This window comes from Calliphora vicina, chromosome 2 (assembly GCF_958450345.1).
Source record: "Calliphora vicina chromosome 2, idCalVici1.1, whole genome shotgun sequence".
NCBI classification, from domain to species: Eukaryota; Metazoa; Arthropoda; class Insecta; order Diptera; family Calliphoridae; genus Calliphora; species Calliphora vicina.
The window spans coordinates 133,603,315-133,614,773 of record NC_088781.1 but is presented as its reverse complement, the minus strand read 5'-3'; positions in this window follow the sequence as shown (position 1 = coordinate 133,614,773).

The window sequence follows — 11,459 nt, the reverse complement described above, 5'->3', positions numbered from 1 at the left end:
GCTCATTTAAGCCGACATAGGCCGACATAGACCCATCCAGCTCCATCAAAACTTGGTAAATTTAAAAAAAAAGAAAATTTAAGTTTGAGTAAAAAATTCTAAAAACGAAAAGCACCGATCCTAGAAAAAGCTCCATATTTGTATAGCCCTATATGTTTCTGAAATACATGCAAAGTTTTTTCTTACAATCATAAGGTAAATAATGATTCAGTGGGCCCTTTAAAAAATAACTCAGTTTTTGGAACTCATCTTACCCGTTTTAGGAATATCGGTATTTGAGAATAAAAAACTGGCAAAAATTATAATCACCCCTATCGGCAATAACATGTGAATTTTTGTTCCCATGAAATATCCATTTCCCTCGAAGGGAAAATTGCTATCGGGAATATCATGATGAACTTTACATTCACAATAGTTGATTTTGTTCGTAACAGCTGTTTATTGATTACAAAATTCCATCTAAAAATTTCACAACAAGGGGAATTTTTTCACGTGAACAAAGTTGATGAACGAAAAAAAGAAAAGGGAAAATATTTCATGTGAAATGTTGATTCGCGATAGGGGTGAATGTCATTGATTTAAGAACATTTGAATCTATATTTGTGGCAAATTTTGTCGTGATATCTTTAACTATTAAAATTTTACATTAATTCAAATTTTATATTTTTCTTTGTGGAAACTTCTTATAATTTTTTTAGTTTTTAAGGTAAATGATGTCCAAAAAATTTATAAAATTATTTCATTTCACTAAAATATCTTTCTACAAGTCCTAAGGTTTCCGCCAATACCAAATTTCTATATAAAAAGTTTATATTTACTCTTCTGAAGCTTTACAAACCTAGCCCCCTTTGAAAAATCTTAACGTTTTTTTCAAAAATTCATTATACCCTACACCAGGGTCAACTAATCTTCTATATATAAAAATGAAATGGTCCTGTATGTAATGGCATCACGTGAGAACGACTGCAGCGATTTGGCTAATTTTTTTTATTCGATTCGAAATTTTCAGGAGATGGTTTGTAAAGAAACCAGTCAACTGTAATAAAAAAGCTCCCTAAAGTATGCAGTACAAATTTAGATATTTTATTTGCAAATAAATAAGAACAGGCAGGTGTATATGGGTTGGAGGAACTTAAAGAACTAACATTAGTAAATGCTAACGGGCGAAGCCAGGGCGGTCAACTAATAGTTAAATAAATATCGATAACTATTGACATTTTTAACCCTTCAACTTCGTGAGAAGGGTATATATAAGTTTGTTATTCCGTTTGTAATTTCCACAATATAATTTGCCGACCCTATAAAGTATATACAGTAGCCGAATAAAGTCTACATACAGGAATTCAAATTAAATTTCTTTCGTTGAAAGCTGTATTTGTAAGTTAAAAGTAGTGAAATATATTTGTTAAAAAAATAAATTCACACTAAAAAAAATTAAAACAACATCCTATCACTTCCAAAATTTCACCGTTATTAAATTTTTTGATTCTGAGTCAAATAACGAACATTTTTATACCCTCCACCACCATAAGTGGTGAATGAGGGTATATATAAGTTTGTCTTTCCGTGTGTAACATTGAGAAATATTCATCTGAGACCCAACAAAGTATATATATTATTGATCCTTATGAAATTCTAAGTCGATTGAGCAATGTCCGTCTGTCTGTCCGTCTGTGTAAAACACGCTCACGTCCAAAATACGCAAACAAACTTAGTAGAGTTGCAAGAAAAATGTTTATTATTGTCCTAGGCAGTTTGGTATTGAAAATCAGCGAAATCGGTACAGTGGAACCAAAGTTATGAATGAAAATGTGGGACAACCTCAAAAAAAAAATTTATAATTTTCACATATTTTTGGACATTTTTTGTAAATATATTGCAGCTAATATCATAAAATTTTGCACTCGTTACTTTTATGATAAAAGAAGTAACTCTGGTGAAAATTATAACAATCGGTTCATGATTTCTCCTAGCCCCCATACAAATTTCTTCCCGAAATATGGTTCTATGGTCTATAAATGCCTACAGAGTAGGAATATCCACATAAAATTCAGCAAAAATAAGTTTCGTGGTTAAAGAAATTATATTGCAAAATTTTTCGTGGATCGGCCCATATTTGACCATAGCCCCCATATAAAGTACACTTCCGAAAATCTCTTAAATAAGCATAAATGTCTTATAAATATCGCTATCAAGTTGAAATTCGACATGAATAATCCCAATATATACCAAAATCGCTGTACCTAATTCTATGAAGATCGGCCGGTAATTGGTCATAGCTCCCCTATAAGGCCCATTTCCGATAAAAGATATTAACCTTAAAAAATATTAAAAACATATCGATATCAAAATGAAATTATGCACAGATCAGTAATTTGTATCCAGTAATCATACTTTTGGATTTTGTGAATATCGGTCCATATTTAACCATAGCTCCCATATAAGGTCCACTCCCGAAAATCACTAAAATCCTCATAAATTTCTTACAAATATAGTTATCAGGTTGAAATTCAAAACAAATTTATTCAATATATACAAAAATCGATGTACCAAATTTTATGATGATAGGCCCATAATTGGTCATAAACTCCATATAAGAACCACTTCAGGAAAACACATTAACTTGCACAAATATCCATAAAAATTTATACTGAACGAACATTTTACACGGATCAGTAATTTGTATCCAAGGATGGTACAAGATTTTTTAAATATTGGTCTATAATTCGGCATAGCTCCCATATAAGGTCCACTCTTGTTAATAGCGTTGTTTATATGAAATTCTACTAAAATAGCCCTTAAATACTTAGGACCATAATAGGTCATAGCAGCCATATATTAAACCAAAATAGTACACAGATCAGTAATTTGTATTCTGAAATCATAATGTTGAATTTTGTGAATATTGGTCCATAATTGGCCACAGCTCTCATATAAATACATCAAAATCACATAAAAATATTTTATGACAATCGAATCATAATAGGTCATAGCTCCCACATAAGTTGCACAACCAAATATTTTGAAATTTGTCTAAATATATTTGTATACCCTTTTTTATACTCTGTTTCTTCACTTGAGGTTAAAAGGGAAAAATGTTGATCCAAACGTATTAACTAATTATTAATTATATAAATTGTTAAATTTCATACGTTCTAATAGGAATTTCAGTTATAAATTGCTGAATTAGATAGAATTTTTTGTACATATGAAATAAAATATCTTCTACGTAAACTAGTCTTTCTAACAATTGTTATATTATTTCAGTTTTTATACCATCATATTTAGGTGGAGGGTATTTAAGATTCGGCACTGCCGAATATAGTACTCTTACTTTTGTTTTTTTGGCTTTAATGTTCAAAATATTATGAAACTTAATAGTCCCGCCCACCCAAAAGTGACCGAGAATAAATTTTTCGTTATTTTACTCAGAATCAATAACTCTAATAACGGTGAACTTTTGGGCGTTATTTGATTTTTTTTTTGCTAAAATCGACATAAGACATTTATTATTATATTCTCATAAAAAAAAAAACTGCTTTAAATTAAAGTAACATAATAATTTTTCCTGTATGTGGACTTTCTTGGGCTACTGTATATTCTGGATCCTTATAGATGGTGGATTCGATTAAGCCATGTCCGTCTGTATGTCTGTTGAAATCAATTTTCTTCAATAATTCTGTCAGACATGTTTTCAAGAAGTTTCTTATTTAAAATCAGTGAAATCGGTCCACAAATGGCTGAGATACGAGGAAAAAACCAGGACAATCTCGATTTTGGACCTACAATGGGTCAAAATATTTTTTAACCCGAATTTTTTTTTCACCAAAAAAAATTTAAAAACTAAATTTTTTTTAAAATTTAAAGAAAAATTTTTTTTAAAAATAAAAAATTTTAAAAAACTTAAATTTAAAATAAATTGGAAAAAAAAAATTTCCAAATAATGAAAAAAACAACTTTGGAAAAAAAAAATTTCTTTAACTAAAAATAAATAAATTTTCTGAGGACCCCAGATATCTTCGGGATCCAAATCTTCCATAATTCATTCTGACATGCTTTCAAGAAGTTTCTTATTTAAAATCAGCAAAATCGGTCCACAAATGGCTGAAATATAAGGAAAAAACCAGGACAAACTCGATTTTTTATAAGACCATATAAGTTGGACCTACAATGGGTCAAAATATTTTTTAAACCGAATTTTTTTTTTCACCAAAAAAATATAAAAATTAAAAATCAAAAATTTTTTTTTTAAATTTAAAAAAAAAAATTAAATTTTAAGAAAAAAATTTTTAAAATTTAAAAAAACAAAATAATAAAATAAATTCGAAAAAAAAAAATGTTTCCAAAAAATGAAAAAAACAACTTTTTGTTGTTCAAACTTTTTTTAAATAAATTGCAAATTGTTGTTTAAAAATAAGAATTGAAATCGAGGACAACCTCGATTTTTTTAAGCCCATAATAAATTGGACCTACAATGGGTCAAAATATTTTTTAACCCGAATTTTTTTTTTCACCAAAAAAATATAAAAATATAAAAATTAAAAATCAAAAATTTTTTTTTTAATTTTAAAAAAAAAATTAAATTTTAAGAAAAAAATTTTTAAAATTTAAAAAAACAAAATAAAATAAATTCGAAAAAGAAAATGTTTCCAAAAAATGTAAAAAACAACTTTTTGTTGTTCAAACTTTTTTTAAATAAATTGCAAATTGTTGTTTAAAAGTTAGAATTGAAATCGAGGACAACCTCGATTTTTTTAAGACCATAATAAGCTGGACCTACAATGGGTCAAAATATGGGTCAAAAAAATTAAAAACAATTTTTTTTTTTTAAATTTAAAAAAAAAAATTTTAAAAAATACGAAATTTAAAATAACAATTCGAAAAAAAAAATTTTCCAAAAAATGAAAAAATAACTTTAAAAAAAAATTTTTGTTTACCTAAAAATATTTAAAATTTGTATTTTTAAGTAAAATTTGGTGAAGGGTATATAAGATTCGGCACTGCCGAATATAGCTCTCTTACTTGTTATAGAAAATTTTGTTAGTTATCGTTTACTATGGAATTTTCATAGAAAATTTAAATTTTTATAGAAATTTTTCATTAGTTATCGATTATTAAAAAAATTTCTTTAGAAAATTTAATTAGTTATTGATAACTATTGAATTTTCTTTAAAAATGTTAGTTAAGGAGAGAGGATTCTTTAAAAGTACTTTCTTTGGCCCCTTTTTCAAATCTCGTACTAAAACTGTTACAAATTTCCACCCTGTTGTTAGTTGGTATTCGGCTGTGTGTGTTTGTGTGAGTTTTGCCGATGTTGCTTTCGTTTTTGTTGTTGTTGTCAATACATTTATGAAAGTGAGTGAGAATTAAACAGAAAGAAGTGTAGTTTCCATCGTGTGTTGAAGCAAATTTTATGAGCAGACCTCAGCTCAGTTGGGTGCAATACGCGGAACGCGTTAGAACGTTATTTTTCTGTAAAGATCAAGCACAAACACATAATAAAATCAATTGAAAACGTTGAAGAAATTGAAAAAATAAAAAAAAGTTAGAAATTTTTGAAGAAAAAAAAGGAAAGCTAAATTCTTGCTAAATACCAAAAAAAAGTAATAGAAAATTGTAAAAAAAAAGGTTTAAGGAAAAAAGCTAACAAAAAACCAAGTAATGAAATTTTGTAAAAAAAAGTCCTGTAACAAGCAAACAATAAATTTATGAAAAAGAAACGCAAAAAGAAAATTTTCAATTCTTATTTTTAAACAACAATTTGCAATTTATTTAAAAAAAAGTTTGAACAACAACAAAAAAAAGTTTATGATTTCCAAAAACAGCCCAGGAATCTATTAACTTGTAAAGTTAGGAAAAAAAGGAAAATTTTTTAAAGAATTCTGGTTTTTTATTGGTTAAAGCTTTGTTTTGGATAAAAAAGCATCCTAACCCCTAACAGCCATAAAGGAAAAAAAGAAAATATCAAAGAATCTAAAGAAGATTTAGAATACGTTACAATTCCAATAGCAAAGTGAGTGTGTGAAGTGAGTGAGTGAATGCGTAAAGTGAGTGCCTCCAAAAAGTGATTTTTTTCCTTTTAACTTTCTGTGCTATTCGTTGTCGCCATCGTTGTCGGTTCGGTTCAGTTCAGTTTTAATACAGTTCAATGCGATTCTGTAGTGTAAGTTTGCAGGTCCTTAGAATTATTTTCCTTCGTTAGATACTCGGTTAAAGTTTTGTGTTTTTTTTTGTGTTTTTTCTAAAATAAACAAACAAAAAAGTCTCTGTTTCTGTTTGTAAAACACTCACATTCAATGCAATTTGTTTAAAGCCCAAAAGAAAGTAGAGAGTGTTTGAAGCAAAAATAAAAAAAAAATTAAAAGAAAAGAAAAGCTTTAGATTGTTATCGTTTTTTTGTTGGTTATCCTCCTGTACAAATTGTTAAATGTTTGCTCCTGTTTTCAAGTGTAGCAAAGAAAACAACTCAAAAATATCGTAAAAATTCTTTTAACCTACAAAATTTCTTGGCTCCGTTACTCATTCAGCAGCAAGAAAAAGCAACAAAATACAAAAAATCAGGTCAGTGTTTAATTAAATTTCAATTCAATTCTAATTTAAAGTTGATTGTTTTTAACAAAATAACACAAAGAAATGATAAATTTGCCACTTACTGTGTGTTAAATTTGACATTGATTACCGTTAAGTTTAAATGTCAGGGACAATAACAAAACATAAACTGTGTGTGTGTGCATCCTTTCTCTCTCTCTCTTACTCACATATTCTCCAGAATAACTGTAAATATTCCCGTTAAATAGTAAGGTTAATATGGAAAAAAAGGCATTGATCAGAAGGCGTAAAGAAAAAGGATTTTTTTTATTTATTTTAAATGAATTTTTTTCAACACAATTTAATGAATAGGAATGTAATTTAATGGATTTACACATGTCACACCCTAAATGTTTATTGAAAATTATCACACCCTCATTTTTGCTTAAGCTAGAGACTATATTTGTAAATAAATTTTCTTGTTTTTGGGGGAAAGACTTTGAGGGGGACTTAAAACACAGGAGTAAGGCTTCATATACAAACTAGGAAGCAATAATTTTTGGAAAAATTTGAATGAAACCCTCTCAGTTTATGAAAAATAATTTAACTTTCCTGATTCTGAAGCAGGGAGTGAATCAGAATTGTTGGAAACTTTTAAAATTTTCTTAACAAAATTAATTTCAACCTGAAATAAAAATGCTGGATTTTTTCTAATTTTTAGCTTTTATTTTGAAACATTTGTTTAATATAAATTTATTCAAAGTATTAACCATTGCTAGCTATGACCTTTTCCCTTCTTGCTGGCAACATTTGGATTCCGAGCCAAAAGATGTGATCATATTTTGAGAACAAAAACGAATCAAGCCAATTTCGGATACTACACAGAGAAAACAGATTCGTAATGGCAACCGAATTTATTGCCAAACGAATGATTCGTTTGTACACCTAGAATTTTCGGTTTTAGCAACAGAAAATCAGTTAATAAGGAAGAAGAATTTCGGTTGAAGCAATCAAACTTTTGTTATCCCTTCTAAAATTTTGTAGCCACAACTATAAAATTCGTTCACCAAGGCAGAATCATTCGATTGGCAACAAATTCGGTTGCCATGACGAATCTGTTTTCTCTGTGTATGTTCCAAAGTGAAGCATATCCCAGAGAGAGCAATCTTCTTTGATCGAAACAAATAGTTGTTGAACGGGACAAGGTCTGGACTATAAAGCTGATGGACTATAAAGTTTCATAATGAAATATTGCTGACGGTTTCATGTCTGGCCGCATATTCTGGGGGTTTTTTTGGCCAATGCTCGCTTTAAACGAATCAGTTGAGTTCCGTACAGGTTCCCTAAGATGTACTGGTCAGATTTCAGCAGCTTATAATAGATATGACCCTTTTGCTACCACCAAATACAGAGCATTACCTTAGCACCAAGGATATTTGGCTTTGTTGTCGATTCGGCAAGTTGGCCGGTCTTCACATACGAGATCTTACGCTTCGGGTTATTGTAATGAATCCATTTTTGTATCGCAAGTAATGATTCGGTGCAAAAAGGATTTTCTATTATAGCGTTCAAGCAGCATTTCGGACATGCAAAATATCAGCTTCAATTCGTATGATACCCAATTTCCCTGCTTTTAAATGAATTCTGCTTGCTGCAAATGTTTTAAAATTGCTGCTGGAGTAGCTTTCAATGTTGAGCTTGTTGAGTTTGACAACAATCTTCGTGGAGTAATGCCTCCAATTATTGGCCTTCAAACTTGTTTTTTGTCTTCCGTGTCAAAATCACCACACCAACCATCTCTCTCACGTTGAAACCGATGGAACACATTCACCATAAGCTTCGGTGAGCAATCGCTGTGCTTCAGCGGCACTTTTAAAGAAGCAAAGCAAAACTTCCCGCATATGACGCTTTGTTGGTACAAAATTCAACATTTTAGTTATTGAACATTACACTATAATGTTCAATAACTAAGTGAGAAATTTGACAGAAAATACGTTCGTCATCCATTATGCAGCCGGTATATTTTTTTTATAAAATTTAACTACAATTTCCGTATTCTGTGTTTGGCCTCTAAATTATGCAAGTGCGAGAAACGTTTCTTCATCCATTATGCAGCCGGTATATTTTTTGTATAAAATTTTGATTCAATTTCCGTGCTCTGTCTTTGGCCTTTAAATTTTTAGCAGAGTTGCTGTCAGGTACTTTTTGAGCCTTGTATGTTTTTAAACCTGCATTGGCTTTAACTTTTCGTAGCGAATAGTCTGAGCACTGAACTAACCGCGCTGCTTTCTTACCGGATGTGTTGGGAGCTCTTTTGAAAATGCTTTCAATTTATTGGCTTTAGAAACATTATGTGGACCATTCCTTCTACCTGTAGCAGGTATTCTATCAACGGACAAGTTCTGACGATACTTTTTAATAACATTGGAATCAGTTTGAAGGTAGACCATTGATTGTTACCTTTATGTAGGGCCAAGTTGAGTTTTGTTGAAAATATTGAATAATTTTAGTACGCACTTTTTTCTCGTCACTCATTTTAATCAGATTAACAACAAATGAACATTATTGATATAAATATAATAACTGACATGCTGTTTCTAAAGCCAATAAATAGTAAGCATTTTCAAAAGAGCTCCCAACACATCGGGTAGGAAAGCAGTCCGGTTCGCTCAGTATTTTGTACGAAAACTTAAAGCCAATGCAGGTTTAAAAAACATTCAAGGCTCAAAAAGTTCTTGACAGGAACTCTGCTAAAAATTTAGAGGCAAAAGACAGAGCACGGAAATTGAAGTAAAATTTTATAAATATGCTGCATAATGGATGACGAAACGTATGTATGTTCTGGAAAATTTTTCACAGTTTCCGGGTCAATATTTTTATGTTGCAGATGCTCGAGGAAATGTTGAAGAAAAGTAGGTTTAGTGATTTCTTTTTTTATTAACATTTATGTAGGTTAAGATTTTTTTCGATCTCACTCCTTATTAGAAAAAAGCTAGATATGTTACAGATACAATTAATTTTTATATTATTAAAATCGAGGCATAACTAACTATTGATTTAATTCACAATTAAGTGGTGAAATATATCTCTTTGTGACAGTCCCATTTTAGAAAATCTCCAGTATAACAGTTTTTTCTACAGAAATAGTAGGATTTTCTATATAAAATCTTAAGTATAACAGTTGTTTCTACAGAGAGTTTTCTGTACAATTGTTATTGCTACAAAAAGTTTATTGTATAACAGTTTTTTTCTATAAAAAATGTTTTGTATAACAGTTTTTTCTCTAAAAAATTTAATTATAACTCTGTTTTTTTATGGAATATTTTTTGTATAACAGTTTATTCTACAAAAGGTTTTTTATAGAAAATCTCAAGTATAACAGCTTTTTGTATAACAGTTTTTTAAGGAAGTTTTTGTGTAAAATTGTTTTTCCTATAGCAAATTTCAAGTAGTACACCGAGAGAGTAGAAAATCTATTGTACAAAAGTTTTTTCTATAGATTGTTTTTTGTATAACAGTTTTTTTTTTATATAAAATCTCTATGTAATAGTTTTTTCTATAGAATGTTTGTTATATAACAGTTTTTTAAAGAAGATTTTCTATATAATTGGTTTTTATATAGAAAATCTGAAGTATAATTTTTTGCTTTTATAGAAAATCACAAGTAGTACAGTATAGAAAATCTCTTGTATAACAGTTTATCTATAGAAACTTTTCTTTATAATTGTTTTTTTCTATAGAGAATCTCAAGTATAATTGTTTGCTTTTATAGAAAAATCTCAATTAGTACAGAGAGTGAGTATAGAAAATCTCTCTTATAACAGTATAATAGTTTGCTTTTAAAAATAATTTCATGTAGTAGTAGAGAGATAATATAGAGTATTGCATAACAGTTTTATCTATAGAATGTTTTTTGTATAACAGTTTAATCCACAGAAATTTATCTTTCGGTATATAATTTTTTTTATAGGAAATTTCAAGTATAACAGTTTTTCCTATAGAAGGTTTTTTGTATAACAGTTTTTTTTTAAAAAAAATTTGTATAATAGTTTTTTCTATAGAAAATTCCAAGTATAATATTATGTTTTTATAGAAAATCTCAAATAGTATAGAGAGAGTATAGAAAATCTGTTGTATAACAGTTTTTTCTATAGAATGTTTTTGTATAAAAGTTTTTTTTTTATAAATAATATCTAGTTTAACATTAAAAACCCAGTATAACTGTTTTTTCTATTGAATTTTTTTTTTTGTACTATAGTTTTTTCTATAGAATGATTTTTGTATAACAGTTTGTTCTATAAAAATGTACTCTAGTATAACAGTTTTTTTTTCTATAGAAACTTGTTTGTATAACAGTTTATTCTGTTGAAAATTTTATGTATAACATTTTTTAGAAAATCTAAAGTATAACAGTCAGTTTTATATTTATTTTTGAGTATAATAGTTTTTTCTACAGAATATTTATTATACAACTGTTTTTCTATAGAATATTTTTTTGTATAACAGTTTGTTCTATTAAACTGTACTCTGGTATAACAGTTTATTCTATAGAATCTACAACCGTTTATTCTATTGAAATTAATCAGTTGTTTTTATATAAAATCTGAAGTATAACAGTCAGTTTTATAAATATTCTTGAGTATAACAGTTTGTTATATAGAATATTTTGTTGTAAAACTGATTTTTCTACAGAATGTTTTTTGTATAACAGTTTATTCTGTTGAAATTTGTATGTATAACAGTTGTTTTTTATAGAAATTCTAGTGTATAACAGTTTGTTGTATAGAATATTTGATGTGCAACTGATTTTTCCATAGAATGTTTTTTGTATAACAGTTTGTTCTATAAAAATGTATTCTAGTATAACAGTTTTTTTTATTTCTATAGAATCTTGTTTGTATAACAGTTTAATGTGTTGAAATTCTTCTGTA